At 43.6% G+C, this 24,553-nt stretch overlaps 2 long non-coding RNA genes across 3 annotated transcripts; one reads left to right on the top strand and one right to left on the bottom strand.

The window, feature by feature from the left end:
- Positions 1 to 393: 393 nt before the first annotated feature.
- LOC135294252 (uncharacterized) lies at positions 394 to 17,034 on the top strand. The gene is made up of 3 exons (XR_010356387.1): positions 394 to 522; positions 15,172 to 15,324; positions 16,506 to 17,034. It is a non-coding gene; the product is annotated as an uncharacterized LOC135294252 (long non-coding RNA).
- LOC135294253 (uncharacterized) lies at positions 571 to 24,483 on the bottom strand. 2 transcript variants are annotated; one of them, XR_010356389.1, is made up of 3 exons: positions 24,422 to 24,483; positions 3,906 to 3,956; positions 571 to 1,157 (listed from the first exon to the last, which is right to left on the bottom strand). It is a non-coding gene; the product is annotated as an uncharacterized LOC135294253 (long non-coding RNA). The 2 variants fall into 2 exon arrangements; XR_010356388.1 differs by lacking the exon at positions 24,422 to 24,483 and adding an exon at positions 5,008 to 5,286.
- Positions 24,484 to 24,553: the final 70 nt, after the last annotated feature.

Genomic DNA, 24,553 nt, shown 5'->3' on the forward strand with positions numbered 1-24,553 from the left:
GCTATCTCATACTACTCCAGTGTGTTGTTTACAAAACAAAAACTATTAAAAATAAGGATATGACTGCAGAGAAAACAAGAATACAAGAAAGAAATAAGAAAGAACAAATCTTCTTTCTTAGGAAGATGCAGGTATTATTTATATTATGACAAATAAAATCAAATTTAATCTGATCTTAGTGTTCTAATAATTTAATATGTAGGAAAACCAGTAGGTAGGGATTAATGCAAACATATTTAATCATCAGTAAAAAGGAGGTAGGTGCATGTTTGTTGCACTATGTAAACAGTGCTTACTGCATCTGAATATAGCTTTTGGTTTCAAGTCTCTTCTTAAAGAAGTACAGTCCAGACTCCTGGACTGCTGCCATAAAACGTGCTGTAACAACTGTCCAGCCAGTGGCCCTGACTGTAGCCTTGGGTAGGTACTGCCATGTCCACCCTCTTGGCAGTCCTGTCCCCAGGCCTGTGAGGAGCAAAACAAAGTGTAACTTCCAGCTGCCACCTCTCCTGTGAGCTGCAGGTGAGTTTCTTGTCTGTTGCCAAAGGGACTTTGCTCCGGCACTGGCTGTGAGTGCAAAGCTTTGCTTTGCCATGCTGGTGCAGGTCAGTAAACAGGCCATGTGGGAAGCCTTGCTCACAGGCCTGGGGTTTGCTCTGTTTCTTAGGCCAGGTCAGTCTGTGCTGGCCTCCAGCATGGCTTGCTGCCCTGTTTCTGTAGCAAAGGGCTTTTGGCTGTACTGCCTGTACAGGCCAGTCTGCCCAGCTCCTGGGAAGCCAGCCACAGCCTGTTGCAGAGCTGGCAATGGTTGTTAACAGCTCATCCTCATTTACGCATTTTCCAGGCTAAGAAACTTGGACTATTCACCTATAAAATCAATTTTTTCCTTCCAAGATGATTTACCTGTGGTAGCTGATATCCATCTGCCCTGGTGCTGTGCTGGTCCAAGCTCTTTTCTGTGATCCCTGCTGCAGCTTTTCTGATTTTTGCTGATGTGGGTTACTGCCAGCTGCCATCTACCTGATGGCATGACTTGGGTCTGAGGAAAGCTGAACAACTTTCCATGATGTAAATATTCATCTCTCAGCAGCATGGGAGCTCTTTTTCCAGGATGTGTGTGGTTGCAGGACCTTCCTCTGGTGGTCATGTCAAAGGTTCTGAAATTTTTGTTAAAAGGTAGAGGTGATCACCACTGGATGTTAGAGCCTACAAGGAGGACTTTAACATGACCATGGTCATGATTTATGAGTAATTTAAAAAAACAGATAATTTGTAAGCTGCATAATTAAAGCAATGTTGAGACACTTCTAGAACAACACACAATCACCTTGTTTATAGCAGGAAAGCACAAAGACCAGAACTGAATAAAACCCAGCTACCATGGGAAGACTAGTTTGTTTAGCATTAACACCACAGCTGTCCCTTACTTTTGGCAACACTCAGTGAGCTTGTTTTCAATAGTGGCACTGAAACAGTGTTATTCTGGTTGCTTCTCATCCTCTTAGTGTGCATTTCCTCAAGAGGTTTCTCTGAGGGAAGCAAAACCTTGTATTTAGCAGCAATTTTTTAAAAATTTATGATCCTTTGCATGATTTCCAAGCTCATGTAGCCATATGATTATATTCTATAATTTGTTGTATTTCTTCTTTTTTTCCTTTTTTTAAGCTTTCATTTGAATTGTCCATTCACCATCCACCTCTCTTTCCACATTAGTTTCTTGTGGTGACCCTTCATTACTGATGTTTCTCAGCTGCTGATAGGATCATCTTTTATTTCAAAGCTACATGTGAGGATTAACTGCTACCCAGATATTGTACCAACCTCCCACTCCAGCATCTACAAGCAAACTCTTTGTGGTGAATGCTGATTATTTTCACTCATTAGACTGGATCCAAACTCTGGCCATCTGGACCCTGTTTCATCATGGCTGGTGTCTCAAGGGTGTGTTTTGGTCATTCCCATTGCAGTTCCCTGGGCACAACCCAGCAGCCCGTTGGCAGAAACTCCTCTGACTCACATTCCTCCCAGGACTGTGCTGTGTGCTGTGCAGGTGCAGGAGTGCCAAATGCAGCCTTTTCCTAATCCTCCCTGTTGACAGCAATGTTTGACTTCTCCAATTTAATCTCACGATAGGTTCCTAGATGAAGCTGCTCCCTATTTAATGTCTGACTCAGTATTTATCTGTCAGCTTGCTGCTTGCTGAGATCATTGGTGATCAACTGCACTGTGAGCCTTAAAACAAAGTTATTGGCAGAAAGGCCTTTTTAGACCACAGGGATTTTATGTTTGGATCTGGAAGGCACAGGGCAATAGAAGCAGGACCCTTGTGGTCAGCACAGTCCCTGTAATGTGGGACTTTATATTCCTTTTTTAGCCTCACAGGGCAGCTCTCCCAACCCCTGGCTCCTGCCTGATGCTTTTTCAACTCCTTGCATCCTCCCTGAGAAGCAGAGACCCCACACAGGTGATGTGTGTTGGAGCACCAGTGCTCACTGATGTAGCTTTTCTGAACCCTCATTCCCTCCAGCTCTCACTTCATATTCTTTCTTTCTATTGCCTAGCACTGGGATACATTTTTCCTTGTTTCCAGGCCTGTTTGGCAAATACTGGCCTTCCAGTAATGGTTTTCTCAAGGAGACCTTTCTATTTTTGTTACTTGAACTATTATTTTCACGTGTTTTTAGTGGTCTGTCCAACAATTTTACCCGGAGAAAGCTCTTATGGCAAATCTGCGACAGCTCTTCCTCTATTTTTATTCCTTTTGTGAGGAAATTATGAAATGCCTAATACATGCTTTTACTTTTGTGAAAGTTTGGAATGGAACCAGCTACAGTTCACACAATTCCACCCTTGGCTAAAATCCCCAGTTTACATACCTGGGGAAACCACAGTAACTGGGTGGAGAAAGTATAGTCTCTGCAATTAAAATGCAAGCTGACTTAATGAAGGGAAGTTTATTAGGGGAGAATTTTATGACAGTACATATTCATCTTTGGCAATAATCTCACATAGAGCACAACAGATAGCACAGGGCTGAAAAACACCCTGAGCACAGTCCAGACTGAGGGAGGCTGTACTAGGGGGATCCTCGGATCTGTGTCAGCATCTCCCTTCACTGCCCAGGAGGACAGGCAATGGTCCTGGCCCATTCAGTCTCTTTTTGCTTTGTGCCTTCTCCTAGCTTGCATTTGTACCTTTATACAGTTCCTGCCCTACTACTTCATATTTCTAATTTTGTTAACCCATTCCTGTTTGGATGTCCCTTACAGTCTCCCTCATTTTCCTACTGCTGCCTACTTAATGCTCAACTGCACCTTTGCATGCCCATTTTTCCCTCGGTGGAGGCCAGCAGTGCTCTGGGTCATGCACCCTCCCAGGGGAAGAGGATTGGAGATGGCAGAGGGAATGGCTGCAAGAGCTACACAGGAGCCTGATCTGAGGGTGGCACCTTAGCAGGGGTCACTTACTCAAGCCATGGTCTCAGCCCTGAGAATGGCAAATCAAAAAATCTTGACTGGGATTTGATGCCCTGTCAGCCCAAGACCAGCAGATTGATCACTGCTGCTCAGCCTCCCACATCTCCTCCTTCTGATGCCCACGATTTTGGCTGACATTTAACTGTTTGTCTTGAGCTTTGTTCCTTTTTGTGGGCATGGAGACCATCTTCACATACTTATCTATACTCTTGGGCTCACCGCTTATGAAATAGATTAAATAATATTTTTCAAGCTTTTACAAGGTTGTATGAAGCTTGCTGTAGCTGCAAATACAAGTATCAAGAGAGTTTGATCTATGGCTTAGATTTTTTTCATAAGTCTTCCTAAGTGTGAGTTAAGCAACTGAACAAGTTATTTAGAGCAGTTGGAGAGATCTTTGAGTTCTTTTAGGAAAGAATTGATACACACCTCTTGGAGATTACGCAGATATTGTTAGTACAAATCAGAGATCCTTGATCCCTATAAACATGCAAATTAGAAACAATTAAAATATACAACATGGCCTAATACTTAATATAAGCAAACACCCATGCTCCCATGCTCATGCAGCCACACATTAGTTTATCTAAAGATGCCAAGAAGAAGATGAAGAAAAAGGTGGGGTGACACTTGATCACAATAAGTAAAATCTAACTTTGAGAAGGTGGTTTCCAAAGGGATATTTTGGAAGCATTTTAGGTCATTGTAAAAAGTTAAAAAAAAAAAAAAAAACAACACCAAAGCAAAACCACAACAATTCGAAACCCAAATTTACTGTAAGAAAGACAAATATTCAAGGAAGCAATCCAAGACAGAGTGGTGGTGGGAATTTTGGAAACATGGTAAAGCTACACAAACAATACATAATATAATTTCCGGAAGGGTATGAGCAAGCCAGGGCTGCTGGGACATCCCCATTGCACAAACTAATGAAGAAATCACAAGAGCAGATACTCATAACTTTTAGAAAGGGGAAGCTGTGAAGGAAATAGGAAATAAAGTCAAGACACAGGCATGTTGAAATAACCAGGGAAGGACAAATCACTGTCAACACTGAGGCTATGACAGATGAGAGAACTGAAGAGGGAAACAGGACATGGATGTGAAACTAGTGGAGAAAGGCTGCTGGAACATCAGAAAAAATCTGCAAAACTAGGAGAGTGTAAATGTAGCAGTGTAAAAGTGTAGCAGGTTTTACTGCCCTTCCCTGATTTTATGGAAGGTCACTTCCTTAGAGTCAGTCACCTCCTGGGAGTCAGTATGGGAAGCAGCCTTGGTGAAAGTTGCTGTCAGTGGATTCACATCACTTTAAAGGCAGCAGTGAGCAAGGAGGATCCAGTCAACCCCAACAGTGGGGCAGGGAGCTGGGGATGCCAGGGGCTGGTCATGCCCATTCCTTGTAAGAGGCATCTGCTTCAGGAGGCAGCATTTTACAGGGTAAACAAGGTCATGGAGACACTAAAATTACAAGACAGTCATAAAACAAAACAAAGGTTTCAACAAGATTGCAGTTTTTCAAGAATTAGCAAACCTTCAGGCCATTGTCTGAGGTAAGTATTAATGGGGCCAAGGAGTTGTGGAGCTTCTGTGCTTCTCATTTCCATGAGCAGCAATTTGGCTTAGGGGCTGGAAGAGATATTCCCATGGAAGATCTGAATGCTGTTCCTTGGTCACTGCATGTAAGACAGTATAAATAGCAGACATATTTAAATTAGTGACAACACTCTCCATTGTCCTGCAACCATTCGTCCTTTCACCTTAGATTTACAGCCTCTCATCTCCTGTGTCTTCATCTAAGGCAAAGGGCAGAATGTTGTGCAGGAATTAATAAATAACAGATAGGTTATGCAGATGGACTCTGCACCACTAACTCCTCCATGGATGATGACAAATGGAGATTTGCTCAGCCACCCATGTTGGACAGTACACTGGTACTGGAACCATTGTTTGAACCTCTCTTTGGTGTCCAAGTGCAAATGTCTCTGATCCTCTGTGTGATGGGTCCATGGGTGTCATTGCATGGAGTGATGATGGCAAAAGGCTGGGCAAATAAAATATGTGGATTTGAAAAGACTGGGCAGATTAAAAGGATTGGTTGTAAAACAAAGTGAATATGCTGTGAGATAAGGGTACATAATGGGCTGCAGCTGAAAAGATTATAGTAGTGACATATAAAGAATGTTCTGAATTAATAACTTCCTTTGTGTAAGTATTTATATTTTGCAAATCATTATCACTTAGCAACCTACACTGCCATTTTTACTTTTTACTTAAACTGTTTCCTGGGGGTATTATCTCTGCCTGGCTCAGCAAAATTAAAACAGTAGCTCACTTAACACTGTCTATAAGTAGATGGAAATAGTTGGCTCCAGATGTGTTATGAATTGTGCTTACAGAATTAACATGGTTTAGATCATAGAAAGTGGGGAATATTTGCTGTTCAACACTTTCTTATAGAGCAGTAATCTGTGTTTAGCTTTATGGATCTTATCAAATGCTTGTTCAAGCCAAGTCACAACTCTTGCCAAGAATACTTAATGCCACATTTGAGGCGATGAAATGTAAGCCAGGAGGAGACCTGGCAGGATTGCTGGGTTCCCTCTCTGCACTGAGACACCCAGGAGCCCTACTGGACCCCCACCACAGGCACTCAGTGCAGCAAAACATCACACCCAGGTTTGTCTAAGGACTCCTGAAAAATCTTTCTGGAAAGGGATTCTCCAGCCTCTCCCCACACTCCACGCCTTGTACATCTTGGAAACGTTCCCTAGTGGGTTGTCAAAGGACTCTTTGTTGCAGAAGGGAAATTGATTTCTTCATGTCTTTGTCTACAGATAATATAAAACAATCATTTTCTCAAGAATGCTGTATGTGTTAGAGAATTGTTTCCATGTCTGTTCTGGAAATATTCTTCCCTTGGAATAAATGAGCCACATTTTTAATTTTGAATCACTTGGTGTATAATTCTCTTGATTCTTGTGCTCCTTGAATGCTTCTCATTTTGTCCAGGTCTGCAAGAACCATGTCCAGACCAGGACCTCGCACTCCAGTTAATTCATGCAAACATCCTTAGCCTCTATTAAATCACATCATATCAATGCTCACTTCTGTTTTAAGAGGAGTGAAGACAATGTGTGTCTTTTCCCAGTCCTCAGACTGATTAGCTGCCATGCCAGAGTGGCCCAGACCATGCTCAGTGGTGATCCCAGACAAACTCTGGCATGCTCAGACCTCCCACCTGGGCTGCCTGCACCTCTTGCCCTTCCTTTTGCATGCTGTTATTTTCAGCCCTGTCTAGATGAGCAAAGAGTGAATCAGTGGAGAACACAGGAGTGGATGATGAGTGGCTTTGTCCTTTTCTTCCTCTCTGAAATCTGCTGCCCAGCACTTGTGGCTGGCAGGGAGGGAGGACTGGGCTGGGCTGTGAGTCATCCTCCATTCCCTGCTCTCCTCCTAAGCCAGGAGCTGATTGTTCCCTGTCAGCTGCAAGCTATGGCCAAGGCCCTGGCCCCATGCTTGCAAGGAAAAAAAATCTTCCCTCCCTGTGCATATCTGCTGCTGTGGCACAAACATGGCCTCATTTAGAGCAGCGCTTCCTTCCCTTTGCTCTGATGGATGAGCCCTGCACTTCTCTGTGTCACTGCTGCTGTCCTGCTGCATAGCCCAATCAATGGCCTCACCATAAAGAATTTCAGGATAAAAATGGGTCCATAAGTCTGCAAAAACCCAGCACTTGTCCTATGACATCTTAACATCTGATGGAGAGGGAGATATTATGGATCCACAATGTGAGTGTTTTCAGTTTCTGAGCTGATTGATAACAAGGAAAGTTTAAACACGTGAACAATAGCTGCATTAATGCTAGAGGTACAGACCTGAGGGAGAGGTGAACTGAGGGATTAAACATTAAATAGCTTTCAACAGTTAAAAATAGCATGTCTATGGCCATAGCTTTCCACTGAGAGTTCCCTTTGACACCTGAGCCGCTCAAACTCACAAGATATCCACGCAGAGATGCTCTCCATCAGCGCCGGTCCACACTCCAGCTGTGGTGGGGCAGGACAAACCCTGCCTGGGCTAGGCTGAAGGAGCCACGAGATGGGAAAGCAGGTACACACACCTGGCACTGCTCCAGTATTGCCAGCATCTGAGAGTCAGAGGTCTGGGATAAAACCATGTGAGCTTTCATTCTCAAGAACACGTTCTATTTGTTGTTAATAGTTTGGGAGAGTTTTTTTTTAATTAGTTCTTTATATTAGAGCATTTGGCTACTTTAAGATGACTTTTTGTTTCCACTACACACAATCTGCAGGATTAATAATGCACTGTGGGAGCTGGGTTTGATTTGACCTCTTCTGCTTGCCTGTGCTCTTTGCAGAGATCTTTGCACTCACCAGGTGACACAAGCAGCCCTGACTTTTCAAAGAGGGTGTCTATCATCAGTCAGCACTCATAAAATCCTGCAAACCGATGATCAGCATTGCATGGCTGTGCCTTCAACTTTGCTTGGTATTTGTAAATAATTTCTAAGAAGATTCTGTATGAAGGTGTTGAGGAACACCTGAGGAACACATTCTGTATGAGATGTTGAGTGCACGGTGCAGCAGTATTTTCTGAGTATCTCTTTTTTGTGAAATCTAAGCCCTCCTCATGTATGAATGGGCAATCCCTGCTCAGCATCTTTGTCTGAGGAGAGGCTTTTTCACCTGCCCTCCACTCCAGGAAGAGGTCGTCCTTCTCCCCTGCCCATCAGTGCTGTGGGGACCCCCCAGAGCAGCAGGTAGCGAAGCTGCCCTGGCTCTAAGTAGGCCAGTGTGGGGGTATTAGTCATCTACTCACTGCATGCCTCACTGCCTGTGCCCGGAGCAGACGTGTTCCACTGCCTTTATGTAACCCCCTAGAGGGCTGGCTGCTGCCGGGGGCAGCCACCACCCCAGTGCCACCAGCGCCCAGCAGTGACCTTGAGCTGCAGGTGGCACTGAAGCCTGCCATGAAGAGGCAGAGGTGCCTGTGAGCCTGGTGCAGGAGGACCAGCTGCAACATGCCAGCCCTGAGCTGAAAAGCCCACCTGGGACAAAACCCCTGATCCTGGCTGGTAGGGCTAACTCTCTGTTCCCACTCTCCCAGCTGGGAGTGCATCATTGGGATAGAGGGTCACCATCATATTTTGTGTCAAAAGACACATGAGGCTCCCCTTCACCCTCCAACCTGCAGGCTCAGTTCCATCTCAAGCCAACAGTCCTGGTGGATTTTTAACAAGCATGAAGAATTGGTTTTGTCTAATCCTCTGTGTACAACCATCAGGCAAGTTCTTATCTTGACTTAACCTACAGGTAGAACGACTCTGGTCATACTGCCAGCATATTTCAGGGATTTATGTCCACACCCCTGTGGTGTGTGCACTCCGATATCCCTCAGGTCGTCTTTCATCATTGGTTATGCTTCAAGTCTCTGCAATCAGATACGGTTATCTGAGCAACAGGGAGAAATATTTACCAAAATGAAATTAAGATGGGAAAATGGGGAAGAAAGAATAAAGGGAGGAGAAAAGAACTAAAGATGAAAACTCACTGTTGTTTCAAATTTGCACTGATGTTTGTTAAAAAATTAAATGGTTTCACTTTTGCACATTGTTCTATACAAGATTTATCTTGTGACATATATTCTTTGCCTTCTAGTTGGCATGGCAATTTGATTCTTGAGATACTTTGTTTTATTCTTTCCCACACATTTTGCTCCTGCTAATGCTGAGAGAGATTGTTGGTGAGGATCACAAAGAAACTTGGATTGTGATGAGCCAGGGATGTTGGAAGTCCAGTTCTATGTTTCTACATTTCTACTGGTCTTCTGTACATCCATTAATTTTTTCCCAGAGTTTATTCTCATGGGATGCTGTCTTGGCTACGATCAACAAGGGATGGCTGAGATCTGCCTACAGATTGCTGAGCTGAGGTGTTGCAGCACCTGCGACCCAAGCACCATTCACCTGCCAAAGCAACCCATCGGGCCAAGGAACACCCCTGCCCTGGGACCCTTCCATCCTTGTATGAGAGAACAACCTTGACTACTCCTGTGGCCATGACTGGGCAGAGCAGCTCAGTGACCTTGTGCTCTTCTACCAAAGTCTTTGGAGATGTCTGGCAATGTCATTTTACCCCCTGGTGTCCTGGTCAGAGGCTATGGAGAAGATGCTAAAAACAACAGCTTCGTCAACCATCACCATCTATTGCCAACTCTGCGGGTGAGCATTGGCAAGAAAATCAAGGTGGGATAAACCTCACCTCATTTCCTGTGGTCTCCTGCAGCACACAGCTCTGGCAGGACAGACAGCAGCAGAATTTGTAGTTACATTTTTCTTGTAACTGGGAAACAAATAAAAGGAATTGTGAGAAAACCAGAGTGGTCTTGTGGCAAAGGTGCCTTAAGTCTGTCTCCTTGTCCTGTGCTGACAGTTGCTTGATGTTAGGGCACTCAGATTGACTCCTCCACGCTCCAAAAGAGAAATTTCTGCTTCCTGATGGCAGATTAGCTGGTTAATCACCATCAGCTTCTTTAAGTTCCAGAAATGGAAAGCTGCATTTAAACTCAGTGCTGTTACCACAGGTACTGTCCACAGCCCTGTGGGGTTCAAATGTGATTCCTTCTCTTTGCAGTTGCTCATCTGGCTGTTCTGGACACACCCTGACTTGTGACTGCCATCTCAGCACTTAATTAAGGGGTTAATGGACATCTCCACCTCGTTCTTGCTCAATGTGGTTGTAATGGCAGCCTGGACCCCTCTGGGAGGGAGAGCAGGAATGGGTCTCCTCTGGAAACATTACAACACTAAAATGTATTCCCATATCATGCTGTTGCCTTGTGAATGTCTGATGTGGTACGGGTTACAGAGACATCTTTGTGGACATGAGGAGTGTTAAAATGTACCTATTTACTCTGTTGCAAATGCCATGCATTGCAAACTTAGGAAAGTATTTTGGGCAGCATGAATTTTGCCCTTAAGCACTAAGTAATGTGTGAAATACTACTTAAAATTAGTATCCCGTACTTGTATCCCTGCTTCATGCCACAGGGTCCCCCCCAGGAAAAGTCCCAGGGAACATTTGTTCTCTGGGGTTAGGCTGGGAAACTGAGCAGGAAAGCCCAAGTGGATGTGTGATTTCCCAAAAGAGTTTGGAAGACCGCTGCATTCCCAATGGGGTCAATACATGGGAGGTGATCTGTGTCACCACAAAGCCACAGAGGCACATGAAACAAAAGCTGGTCTGATTCCCTCTCTGAGCTCTACTACAAGCTGATGAGGTGGACTCAGAGTCCCAGTGCTTACCACAGGGAGGATGTGAATGCCTTCAAAGATGGGGGGAAATCTGATGTTTCAGAGCTTGGGCTTTAGCTGGATTGTATCCATTCCAATAAGGCTGCTTTCAGCACAATTTTAAATTTATTTTTTTTAATGGAAGAAAGGAAAAATAAAAGAGGCTCCTTGAGGGAATAGCAGAAGAGGAAAGGTAGGTCTTGGCACTATTTGATAGACCATAACTCTTGGTAGCAAACCATCGAGATGAGAAAATATTTTCTGCTCCTGTGTAGCTTGTGGCACGGGTTTTGGAGGCACAAATTTCAGTTCTTTTGCTGACCCAGCAGCTGCCTGTGTCAGCCACACCTCTGCACCCCAGAAAAAGGCAGAGTCTCTCCTGGAGGTGAGACTGTCAAGTGCTTGCAGCAGTTCGGTCTTGGGCTGCTGGGTAAGGATTGTCCTGGTAGGGTATGGGCCACACTGGGAAAAATCACAGAAGCATTTGACAACCCAAATCCTCTGGATGTTTGTGCCTTGCAGCTCTTCTTCCTGTTTACAGTTGGGATGTGGATTTTATGTGCAAGACTAATCTCTCATAAAAACAGGGAAAGAGCAGCTATTTAGCTCTGCTTTGTACTCTGGTTTTGCAAATTTACTATTGGTTTTATAGGTAGGCAATGACTTTTGTTTTGTCATTGGTGTGGTTATTTCATGGCTGAAGAAAGAGCAGAGTTGTATATGAAGTACTGAGTAAAGAAGAAGTCACTCATGTTCAAGGCCCTGATGATATAAAATGTACACAGAAAACTCCTCTGTTCACATAAAATACAGAAGGTTTAACAAAAGAGTCTAATGTTTCCCTTGTAAAAATTCAGAATCTCTTAAACCAAGAAAAATGCATCCATGGGAAGGGAGTGCCAGTAATAACAGGCCTGTTCTCACATACACTGGAAAAACAGAAACAAGCAGCAGTTTCCCCTGAGGGAAGAGGGATTCTGGAAGTTAAACAGAAATGTTTATGCTTGTGAAGAGTTAAAAGGCTTCATAGGCACCCTGCTTCCCCCTCATACCCTGAGCACCTCAGAGCAATGCATCAGCCCTGCAGCACAGGGAAACAGCCCAGAAAAGAGCTTTCAGCAGCCCCATCTTCTGCAGGGAGACAACGAAACACCAGAACAGGGATGTGGCTAAGTGTCAGCAGATCTTGCCCTCCAAAATTCCCACTGGGGACTATTTGCACATTCTTTCTGTGCAGGAGACCACAATAGCTGAAGCCTTCGCCTGCCCAGGTTGAAAACTACTGTTAGAGGATTTTCTTTTTTAAATTTAAGGCGACTCACATAAAAAAGAAGTTAGATGTGAATCATCATTTACACATCGATCAACCTTCCTATTCTCATTTCTGCATTTGAACAATTTTGTTAAGCTTGCATTTAAAAACCTTTCCATAATGTGGCTTTTGGCTTGGCACAAAATACAGATAATTATCCGCTGTATTAACATCTATATTCTATGAGAACTCGTCCAGCAAATGTGCCACATAATCTACACAGGCATCAATCCTAAATTAAAAGACAGCATCAAAATCTGAGTCAGCTCTTCTACACATTATTAAGTGTCCATTTTGGTTACACTGTTGATGGTTGCCAATCCAATTTCAAACCTGCCTGTCCCTTTTTTCTAGTCTTCCTATCCTGTGGCAGAAGACCACATAGATAACCAGAGCACAGCATAATATTTCTTTGTGTCTGCCTTTCACTTGGCTTTGATATGGATTTTGTCTCATGTTTTATGTCAGGAGTGCTTTGGTGATTCCATTCAGTTGATGGTCTCCACCCTCTCTCCTATCTCTCCAATCCCAACCAAGATGAGTGGCTGAAAATCTTGTACAGAGAAGCTGAACTCCATAATCCAAAAACAGTCCATAGACTGTTTTCACTAGGTGGAGAATAATCTACAACCAAAGCAAATCTGGTTTCATGGCTAAGAGGCAAATCTTTCCTCCCCTGCAGCCACAGCACATCTTGACCATGGTGGAAGGACAATTTTGCTGCATGGGGTGAGGGAAGGAAAATAGAAGGCAGTTTCCAAAGGGTGACCTCCCTTCTTCGCTCTACACAGCAAGGCAGAAAGATCCCCTTCCCTGTCATGGGGAGGACACCCATGAGGCTGGAGTTTTGCAGCCATAGGAGATCATAGTCAGGCTGTGTTATCTCGTCCACTAAAACCAATCCAAAACATCCAAACTGCTGAGTGCCAGAATTTCAGAGATGTTAGCCAGTGCACACGACAAAGGGGATGACTGTCAGGATGAGGTAAGCAGGAGTCCATTCATTGCTTGGCAGAAGGCTGGGATAAATGGAAAGAGTCCTTAGGAGAAAAACTGGTTTGCTTGATGGTGAAGAAAGAGGTTCTCCTGTAACCTAAACATGTCTAGCACAGACTCAGTGGGGACCTTTAAGTGTCATGGGACAAGGCTTCCCATGACCTGAGTCAGTTTGGTAATCCCCCACACTGCAGATTACCACACAGACATGCACCCAACGCAGCAGAAAAAATTGGAGATTGTGTCCCTCATGAACCACAGGTGCTCCTCAGATCTTCCTGTTGCCCCAGAAAATAATGTCATCATGCCAAACCAGGCAAAGCAGAGGGTATGACTGTCCTGCATTGCCCAACCTCTGCCTACTCAGCTGACTCTGTGTCTCTCTGGCCACACTAGTGAGGAAGAGAGGAGGGCTGGATGGGCATCTGGACAAGGGGAGCAGGTTGGCATGTTAGCCCATGGTTACCTAGGAACGGCTGTGGCCTGGTTTTTGATGGGATAGGCTGCCCCTAGGTGTAATCCTAACTGCAGCGTCTGATGGGAGAGCTGGCTAAGCAGAGACCAGCCAATTCCGCTGAGCAGGAGTTAGATGAGAGGCACTCACTGGCCACTGATAGTCAACAGTGTTTGCTGAATGAAAACTCTTAGATAATGCTAATGGGCTCAGCAGTGTGCTAAGAGTCGCTGGCTGATCTCTGCACCATGTCTCTCACAGCAGCCCAGATGCTTCAGGGGATAGAGGACACCCCATGGCATTACTGTAATTATATCCTGTGGGGCAAAGGATATATTTCTTACTTCTTCAGGTAGGATCTCATACAGGCCATGAGGCATGAGTTGTACCTGACCAAATTAAAGAAAGGCTGTGATTTGAGCTGGGACTATTCTGACAAAACTGGCTTGACTACTGTGACTTACCCATCTGGGGATTCTGGCACTAGAGGAAAGATTATCTCAGTGGCTTCAATTGATGGGAACTGAGAGTTAGCACAGGAGGGATGAAAGCTGGAAAAATCCTTTTCTCCCTTCTCTTTCTGCAGGGACTGGCAGCCTAACTTAGTGACTCTCTCCTGAAAGGAAGAGGGGAGGTTTGTCAGGACTTCCTTTGGTCACTCCATAACTCAATTCTTTCAAAAGTTAGGCAAGTGCTGGGGCTGGGGACAATGGTGCTTGAGCAGGGAAATGCTGCTAACTTTCTGCTCATGTTGCAGAGTCCAGTTTACTCAGCTTGCGTGAGGAGTGATTAAAGCATTTCGCATTGGAGATGCTCCTGTGGGCACGTGCTGAGAATGACTCCTGCTCTAATCCAGTAGCTGACATAGCAAAATCTTGCACTCCATTGTTGCAAATCATTAAATCAAAGTCACAATCCATTTGGAGTACCTCATGGAAACTCATTACTTTTTGCCACTGCTTGCTGAACTGCTTAGATAATCAAAATGCTTGTGAGAACAGGGAAAAAATCTCACTCCTTGGCTTAGAAGGTGCAAAAAACAGTGACACACCCCAAGTGAGAAGCAGCAGGCTGTGTGGGAGCAGAGAAAGAGGACTAGGGAGGACATGAGCCATGAGACCCCCTGGAGTTCCATGGACCTCATCACAATTAAACATAATGTTTTCAAGGCAAGCTCTTACCTGCTCTCTCATTTCATTGGTACGGTGCAAGGGAGGTAAGGAGGAAAGTAATGTGAATTAGTTCTTTTAAACAGCCAGTAAAGGAAAAGCCCCTGTCATGTTTTGGAAGCCAGCATCCCTTAAGATAGAGACAACATAGGATCCTTGGCCAGTTGTCTGGGGAGACATGGGAAGTTCTGGGAAAGCCTGCTCCTTTTTCATCTTGGAAGTCTGGGAGTAGGCAGCAAATTAATGGAGAATATTTCCTTTAATTCATGAGGAAAAATGTGAATTACTGCTGAGGTTTCCATTCTGAACCAGCAGAAAGCCATTTTTCCATTCTGGCCAAAGATATTAAGGAATATTTGGCACATGAGTAGCATTGATATTGTGCTTTTCTATCACATTGGCTTGAGATTGATGGCATTTACTCATTAAGGATTGTTTCTGCAAACATGTAGGTAGGTTACCTGCTTATTCAATGGTCCCTGTGAATGATTTCATGGATTTATGGAAACATCCATGTCAGACCCTCGGCGCCTCAGAGGCATCAAGGAAAATGTACACCTGGAGCTCTGAAGATTGCCATTAGTTGTGACACTTCCAATAGGAAGGTAAATGACAGCATTTCTCAGACATGATCATTTACAAAGTGAAAATGTCAATGTAACCAATAATACTTGAAGCTATTTTCTCATGAGTAATTTGAAAGTGAATACGCAGCTGCAGTAATCCAAGTGATGGGGCAGTCAAAGGCCCATAAATACACTTTAACCACAATCATCCTTTTTGCCAATAGAAACCATGGCCTTCCACAGCTGAAGTGTATTAAAAAAGCATAAAGAATATATGAGAGCAATGACACTATGGAATTATGCGGTTCTAAGCAATCATAGAGAGCAAAACATTTGAGGGAGACGAATAATTTGAGAACTTAGTGGCTAATTAATTTTGACTCTCGCGCTGCATTTCTTAAGTTCCCACAAGCATTGTGTTTCTAAGACTAAATCCTGTAGGCCCTTATCAGCTCACATTTAAGGGTTAATTTACAGAGCCTCTGTCCAGCAGAACATGGTTCACTCTCCTTTGCACAGCTGCATAAAACATTGTAAATGCTTTTCAGAAAAAAAAAAAAAAGAGTAGAAAATAAAAGGCAAATCTTAAAGGAAGACCATTTTTTAGTGGTGAGTCTGGATCCTGTGACAGTGGAATAGCTGAACTAGAGGGTTATATGTATCTACTCTGCCTAACCGAGCCAGTAAGGCAAATGGACAATTTGCATGTATATATAGCTTTGTATTTATATATTCTTTCCCAAATTCATGTCTCTTACTGGCTGTAAAGTAGAAGCAGGTACAAATGGTTAAACTCATTTGTCCAAATTCTGCTGTATCTATATTCATTAATTTTCTGTGACCTATGCAGAAGCCCCTGACCTAGCCTCTGAAATGTGGCCTCTACAAGATGCCCCTTGTGAGGCCCCTCTTGCTTCTTAGAAGTTGACCTTCTTTCAGAAGAGTCTAACAAATACTTTCCAAATTAGGGCTATTCAACCACCCCTGCCCAGAGACACAGAACATAATTACCAACGTGATTTATCTGGAGAATTTTCAACTCCTGAACGTCCTGTGGTGGCATTTGCTGATGGTATTCTTAGCATGCATGGGAGGGACAGGGCTTTTTGTTAACATGTATCTCTAAGGTCAGGTGTGTAGGACACTGACTTTTCAGCTCCCTGTACTAATGTTAACTATGTGTTGGCATGTTAGAAGTTGTTCTGTGTCCTTCACCACAGCTCTGTAATTTGGAATGCAGAGGAAGGAAACCTACTGGATTAAAACAGAGGAAGACAGAAAATTCTTCAGATTTTCAAATGTGGAGAAAAGAGACCTCAGCTACCTCCCAGTGCATAACCAGTTCTGCCTTTCATGACTGCACCATGACAAGTATCTCATAATGCACTGCAATTCTTCCCTGCATGCAAGCGCATCAAAATGGCTACACATCTGATGTTGTGTTTGGTTCTCAGTTTCAGATAAAACTACTTGCATAAATAATCTTGTAAAACTTCTGGGGTTTTTATCTCTTGTATTTATTAGTGCATACTGACACCATGATAATTATATCACTGCAATGATACCAATTGAAAATTCTGATTAAATGACTTGCACAGATCCAGCTTCATTTCTGAAGGAAGTGTGCTTGATATCAGTGTTTTCCCAAAGGGCAGAATTATCGAAAGTGCAGGGTGGGGCTGAAAAAAGGAACAACTTCAGTCAGTCATTAACTTTTTAGTAAAAGACAATATGCTTCACACCAAATAAAGGTAAAAGGACACACATAGTGTTTAGCCATCTATGCAGCACTGGTTTTGTCATGGCAGTGTTTTGCAATTACAAATGGAAAGGCAGACTGTACATTGAAGGGCAGTCCTCAATTTTTCTTAACATGTGCTCCACACTATGAAAAGCCTGGAGCATCCGTATTTTGTATATATCAACTCAGTGAATGCAACCACTATCAGAAAAAACATCTTACCAAACACAGAAGATGGAAGATAACAAGAAGAGTCTGGCACCTGCTAAATCTTTTTCTAATTTTAATGGTATTTTAATTGCCATCATGGAGAATGGAATGAAGATTCTGAGGCCCAGTCCTGTTCTCATAACATTTTATGGGAGGTTTGGCACCAGCTTTCATGGGAACAAGACTGGGTGTCATACCTTCATATCCCAGTAATGTGAGAGGGATTGCCATATCTGTATCATCTGCAAAATCTGATGGCCTCCGTAAATCAGCACATGTGCAGAAGCCAACAGCAGGAAAGGAACTGCAAAGATGAATTCAAAGGGAATTGCCTCTAGAGGGGAGAGAATAGATGTTAGAGCAGCAGAAATACGGCTGAGTTGCATTAACTAGGGTACAAAAAAGCTGATTATTCTGCCTAACATACTGAGAGAAACCTAAGAGAACTGCATTCAGTTTTAGGAGACTGTAAGAAAAAGAAATAAACTGAAATGAGACTGAATTAAAAAAAAAAAAAATAATCCCACCAATGAACCCATAACACACCAAAAAAAAAAAAACCCAAGTCCCAAAACCCAAAGACTGAGCTCCCCTAAGACATCTTGCAAGATTTTTAGGTATTTGAAATCAATGGAATCTGCCATATGAAACCCAGAAGGGTTTGAACAAAAATGCCCTAGGAACACCGTGGTTTTACATGCATGAAAAAAGGCAGAGACAGATTAATTCACTGCAAGTGATGTGGAAGACCCTCAGCCCTGCAGTGTAGGTTTCTTCACTGGAAGGGTGGTCAGTCACTGGAACAGCTGCCCGAGGGGGTGGTGGAGTCACCATCCCTGGAAGTGCTCAAGAAACAACCAGACACGGCACATAGTGCTACGGTTTAGTTGACAAAGTGGTGCTCAGTCAAAGGCTGGACTTGATGACCTTGGAAGTCCTTCCCAACCTAAATGATTCTGTGATTCTATGAGTGAAGGTTCCTTAAAGACTTGAGGGGGAAAGAGGTGTCTTTGTAGACAATGAGATTCTGTCTTCAAGAAAACATCGACACACCAGTGAAAAAGAGAGAGCCAGAGGAAGGAGGGGAAACTTCCCAGAATACAGAAGCCAGATGTCAGTTGGCAACTGAATGATGGCGCTTACACTGGAGAGACAAGCACTCATTCCTGGACCTTCTTCCCATAAATGAAAATTAAAAATGGATACATTGAGACAGTGCGAATGAACAGGAAGTATGTCATGCCCAACAAGGACAATGCAAAGCCAGGAGGGATGTCTGCTCACGCAAGATGTTGTGCATACTGGACTGACAGCACAGACAAAGCTGACCTCACCTCTATGCACTGAACTGAAGTGGTCACGGAGAAGTCTGGACTCACGCTGATCATTAATATAAATTCAGACTTACACCTTGACACAATTACTTTGGAGAACAGTAATTCTCTGCTTGAACAAGTGCGTGCCTGCTCCCAGATTTACATCAGATGGAATGTGGAGCAGAACAGCAGAGAAAAGAGGACAAAATTTAGCTATATCTCATGTTTCTGCTGAATGGAGACAGTGAAACACAGAAAGATAAATGAAAGAGATCTGGGGAGATTGGGGAAGGGGAATGAAGTAAGGGCCAGAAAGTGGAAAGTCGGCAAGAAACCTGAACCACCATCAGAACATCTAAAGTGAAAACAACAGGCTAAAGAGAAGGAGCAATCAGGGCAGATACCCTTACAGTGGACACAGAAATCTCAAAGCAAGTGAATGGATCTGGGGCAGGGAACGGATTAAAAAGAGCCAAGAGCCTAGAGGATGCTAGATAACATGCAACAAGAGGAGGGAGGGGCTTCTGGATGGTACCTTAAAGGAAGAAAAAAATAGGACAGGCAAGTAGTGGAAATGAGGGAAAGAAAGAGAGCACTGGACAAATGCTGATGCCTGCATAGGATTCCTGGGCAGAATAGGATACAAAAAGTCGCACTATAGGAAGGGCAATCCGTCATGCATGAAACAAGTGAAATGCAAAGCCTTCAGGGGAACTCAAGAGCAGCTTTAGAGGAATCAAAGCAGGGATGGCTGCTGTGAGACACAGTGGTGAGAATTCCACGAGGAAAAGTGAAGGTAGTCCTAGGGCTAAAGACATGAAAAGGCAGAGGAGAATGGAAAGAAGAATTAGAGGGTGAATTAGAGGAGCTCCTTGAGTAGGGGACAAGCTACGGGAACAGAAAAGGGAAGGTAACAGAGGATGTGTCTAGAGTAGAACAGAGAGCAGGTCCCAGGAGAAGTGCAGGTTGGTATAGGACAAGGGGCTGAGGTAGACAGCATGGATTAGGAGCCATGAGCCGTTCTGGCAACTGGCAGCAGGAGCTTGCTTATTCAGCAACTCAGGCGGTAATTAATTAAATCAAGTCAGGCAGCAATCAGTCAGTTAAATCGGGTAACAATGACTCAATTAAGTTGAACTGGGGAACAATGAATTTATTACATCAAGCCAGGGAACAATGAACCAATTAAATCAGCTGGAAGCCTCCACTGGTCCATCCAGAGCCTGGGCTAGGTGCCACCGGGGTGGGGGACTTGCTGCAGCCGCCTGCTCCAGGAGGAACATCACCACAGCAACTGAGCATCGCTGCTGACAGCCTTGCTTGTCCCCCCCCTGCCCAGAGCGCAGAAGGACACGGCAGGCTACAGCCAGTCTGATGAAATGTTTGTAATAAACCAAAGGGGTGGGGAGATGGAAACTGTCAGCTTCCAAATTAGCAATAGTGTTGCAGAAATTACTGGGCTGCCTCAGGATGAAGAAAGCTCTGCCTTTCAAATCAGGCTGATGCTGGATATCCGGAGCTGTCAGCTTAAGGAATGGGGAGGCTTTGATGGGTGCCTGACAATGGGTTAGTCTATCCTAACTAGCACACAGGAGAGGTACATTTTCTAAGGGCATCTTGGAAGAACATGGCTAGGTACTAAAACAGCTGCCCATGCCCATTTTGACATTAAAAAGTATAAATTATATGGATTGGTGTGAGTCAGGCTGGTCATGTACTGGCAATGCTAAGAACCACTTTCATCCCCTTTTGTTGGTTCCCTCTATCATTTGGGATTAAGGGGTTTTTGGGTTTGATTTTTTTTGTTCTCCCATTCCTTCTTCTATCTCCACAAGCAGGGGACATCATTAAGATCGTCAGGTTACCTTAGCAGGAAAATAGCTGTTATGTTTTCCTCAGGACTTTTCATGCATATCATTAAATTGAAAATAAAAAAGGGACGGTCTCATTGATAAGGACAACCTGAGGTCAGAAAGATGAGGGAGACAGCCATCTGCCCATTATTTAGGAGAAGTGCAATCATAATCATTCTCTTAGGCACCTGTAAGGCCCTTGCAGGTGAAAAAATCTACTGCTTTTCAAGGCAGTACAAATGCTTGACGTGCTGCAATAGTTAATGAACAGGGATATTGCATGGGCAACCTTTATCATACTACATATTGTAATTAAAGTAATTATATTGAAAAGGAAATGACTCTTCAGGTGTTTTTTCTGATTAGATGAGGTCCTGGGATTTGCCCAGAGTGTGTAAATCAGGGCTAACACAATCCCTGTAGAATGCTGACCAGTAAATTAAACTGAAAATAAAAGCTGAAAAAGAACAGCTTCCTGAGCAGCATACCACAAAGATGGGCTGGGTCCAAGACTTAGTATGTATTATCAGTACTACAGGTATCCCTGTTGTCTCCTAATAAATGTGCCACAGGACAGTGTGAACTTTGAGACACAGTGGCACAATAGTTTTCACACTGAAGGACTGGACATAATTTTCTTTTCCCTGCTCTTAACTGCTAAATAGTCAGAAGGCAAAAAGAATCTAATTAGAGATGTGAAGGTTTGGAAAGGAAACAGAAAATTTCAAGAAAAACCTCCTGCTTCCAGTCTGCACCACAGTGTTTGAGCAGCCGTCTGCCATGGAAAAATGGAAAAGAAACTTCCTGGGGGTTTGGGTTTCTTCCTCCTCTTTTATCCTTTCTGAATAATATTAAGACTGAGCAGTTGGACTTGTTCTTATACAAATCTTCAGTCTAATGAAGTACATAAAAATCAGGTTAAAATTTCAGTCAACAGTTCTAGTAGTTTCAGACTGGTTTATAAGTGCTCAGAAGAAAAACTTGACCTATGCCAATATTTCAAAAAGCATAATTGAAATGCTCTGCAGGACAGTCAGTGATTGTGATTATGATGTTGACTGTGATTATGACCTTCTAGATAACACGCACTATCAAAGAGGCTGGCCTTAGGCTGACCTAAATTTGGGTTTTATATCTAAAGCTACTTTTGGTCAATAGGATAGAGTTGTAACAACTCTATTAAAAAAAATTATTTTCAAACAGCATTATGTTGTGAGGCATCCACTGACACAAAATTTCTGAACCCTCTAAATTTTCCCTCTTTGTTTATTTGTCAGTAATGGAGTAATGGATGGGGTTTATGTTTATCCATTCCTTTCTTCTCACTTTTTACCTTAAAATCATGTAAATTAAGAAAACATGTATTATAGTGCACTGCAGGAGAGGGGGCTGTCATAATTCAAAGTAATCAATTCACATGTATTTATTTCACAGTTTTATCAAACAGTAATTTTTACATGCTAGCTAAATAATTCACTATATATTTACATGTTAGCTAAATAAAAGATTCCTCATCTGTAATGGAATAAGTGCAATTTAACTCTGTTTACTAGGTGGTCAATTACTAAATATATGCTATTTTACCCTCATAAATAAAGATGAAATACTGTGATTAAGACTAAGACTTCCAGTCCTTAAATTTCCAGCACTTACACATGTCCTGTTCTTTTTTTTTTCTACTGTCCCTTGAGTCATCATTCATAATCAAAGAGGGTGCTGATGCTACTGGGTAAGAGAAATATCATTCAACAAATGAGAGATGAAAGAATTACCCAGCAGAGGAGAGGAGTAGAGGAGAACCTGGTCTATTTCTCCCTGTCACTCATTCACCTGGTGCTCCCCACTGTCTAGGGAATAGATAGTTTGATAATATCTAATCTTGGAAAGACAGAATATCATTTAAGACTTTTCTTTGTTGTCAAAACTGGGTGCTTCTGCCTTGGGAGTAACACCAGGTATTGGCCTCCAACTGTGACACTCCCAAAGGCAGTGCAGTGAAGACCTGATATAAGGCAGCTCCAAGAGCTCCACACTCTGCCCATGGCTTACCTCCTTTAGGCAACTGTGAGACCCATAGGACCTTGTTTCCACTAGCTTTTCATGGAAAAGACCTTCAAGATCATTGAGTTCAGCCTCTGACCAACACCATGTCAACTGAACCATATCACTAAGTGCCATGTCCAGTTGTTTCTTGAACACTTCCAAGAGTGGTGACTCCACCACTGCCCTGGGCAGCCTCTTCAATGTCTGGCCACCTTTTCAGTGAATAAATCCTTCCTGGTGCCCAACCTCACTATCTCCTAGTGCAGCTTGAGGCTGTGTCCTCTTCCCCTGTTATTGGCTGTCTGGGAGAAGATACCCCACCTCACAACAACCTCCCTTCAGGCAAGTGTAGAGAGCAAAAAGGTCTCCTGGGAGCCTCCTGTCTCCAGGCTAAACATACTCATCTCCCTCAAGCTACTCCTCGTAAGACTTACTTTTTTGATTTCTATTTTCACAATATTTCTCTTACTGGAAAAAAAAAAAATCACCAAACCTCTTTTTGGTGGCAAGGACGGCACAAAACTTTAAATCCTCTGCTGCAGCTAAACATAACCAATGTTTAAAGTATTTTGCACCTTAAAAGGACACATTTCACTTTTTCAAGGTCACTAAATCAAGATGGAATGTGACTGGAGAGAGAACAACACACGAGTTCCAGATGTCTGTTCCAAAGCTTTTCTCCCATTAGGAGATGGGCTTTCCCTTTTGCAAAGTGCAGATGCATGACTGGGCCCAGAGCCACCTCCCTTCCTCACACACGTCACACACACGGACCTTGAACATCACCTGAACACACAACTCCCACAGAAGTCAGCGAGCACAGGTAAACTCAGCCCTCAGATATTTATTGCTTGTCTAGCTCAGCATCACATCATATACCTTGGGCCTGGTCCTACAGCTGCTGCAGTGAACCAGTTTTCCTGGGTTCCCCCTGGATGGGCTATAACTAATGAACAGTCCCAGAGCTGATCCAGCTTTGACCAATAGGTTGGATTACAAACCTCCTCAGATCTCTTCCAACCCAAATTTTCCTATGGTCAGAATGTACAGGTTCCATGGATCTAACAGCAAGGATAAGAAAGGGTGGAAGGAAAGACAAGCAACACAGAGACAGAGGCTAATGTTTAAAGCACAGCTGATGACAATTTCTTATCTTTCAAGCATCAGATTGTTTATGCTAGAAACTTCTACCTCTTCTTCCTGAATGTGAAATCAAAATTAAGTAACTGATTTTTGCTACAGATTTCCCCAGGGATTACTTGTATTCTAGAAGGTGGAAAGACAAGACAGTAGAACTTTGTTTGAAATAATTTATCATTTGAGTCCTTATACTCCAAACACACATAAACACAAGAGTTTTTCATCTGAAGTCTGAGCAAATGTCCTGTTTGTCCAGTTGTGGGGTATGTTTTCTTTGGAAATTTAGTTAAGAGGTTTACAAACCATTCATTTAATTTGATGTGCCTGTGTGCAAGACAGGGTACACAGTTTTGGGCAGGGATTTTTGAACCTAAAGTGAATTGTTTCCTCAGCAACTGTATTCCTTGGAAACAGAAAACTTTCCAAAAGAGGTCTTTGCACTGGCAAATACGCGCAGCTCCGTGAAAGCCTGAGAGTCTGCAGGGCACTGCTCTAGCATTTCAATCGCACTTGGAAAACAAACCTCAAAAAGCCAGAAACTACTGGCTCTTCCCTCTGTGTTTGGCCAGTAGCTCTTTTAATGATTTCCAGGAGAAAAAAATCCTGGCTTTTTTCTGTCCCAAAGCCCTTCTGAATACCTGGATTCCTCAAGATGGAAACACGACCCTGTTATCTTAAACAGATATGCATTTCCCCTGAAAAGCCCCCATGTATCTGCTGCTACCTTGATGTCCCTTCCCCTCAGGGTCTCCCCTGCAACTCCAGACCACCCTTTTCGCAGCGGGGCGGACACAAGCCCTTCCCATCCCTTATTTTGGCTCTTCCCTCCTCACCTGGGAAGCCCCTGTGGGCGCAGCCCCCTCGGCGGGGCACAGCGGCGGGATGGGCTCCGGGCCCCGCCCCGGGCTCCCACCGCCGCCTCCGCGGGCGGCCGCAGGAGCGGGGCGCGGGCGGGGGCGGGCGAG

This window comes from Passer domesticus, chromosome 2, assembly GCF_036417665.1.
Source record: "Passer domesticus isolate bPasDom1 chromosome 2, bPasDom1.hap1, whole genome shotgun sequence".
Lineage (NCBI taxonomy): Eukaryota > Metazoa > Chordata > Aves > Passeriformes > Passeridae > Passer > Passer domesticus.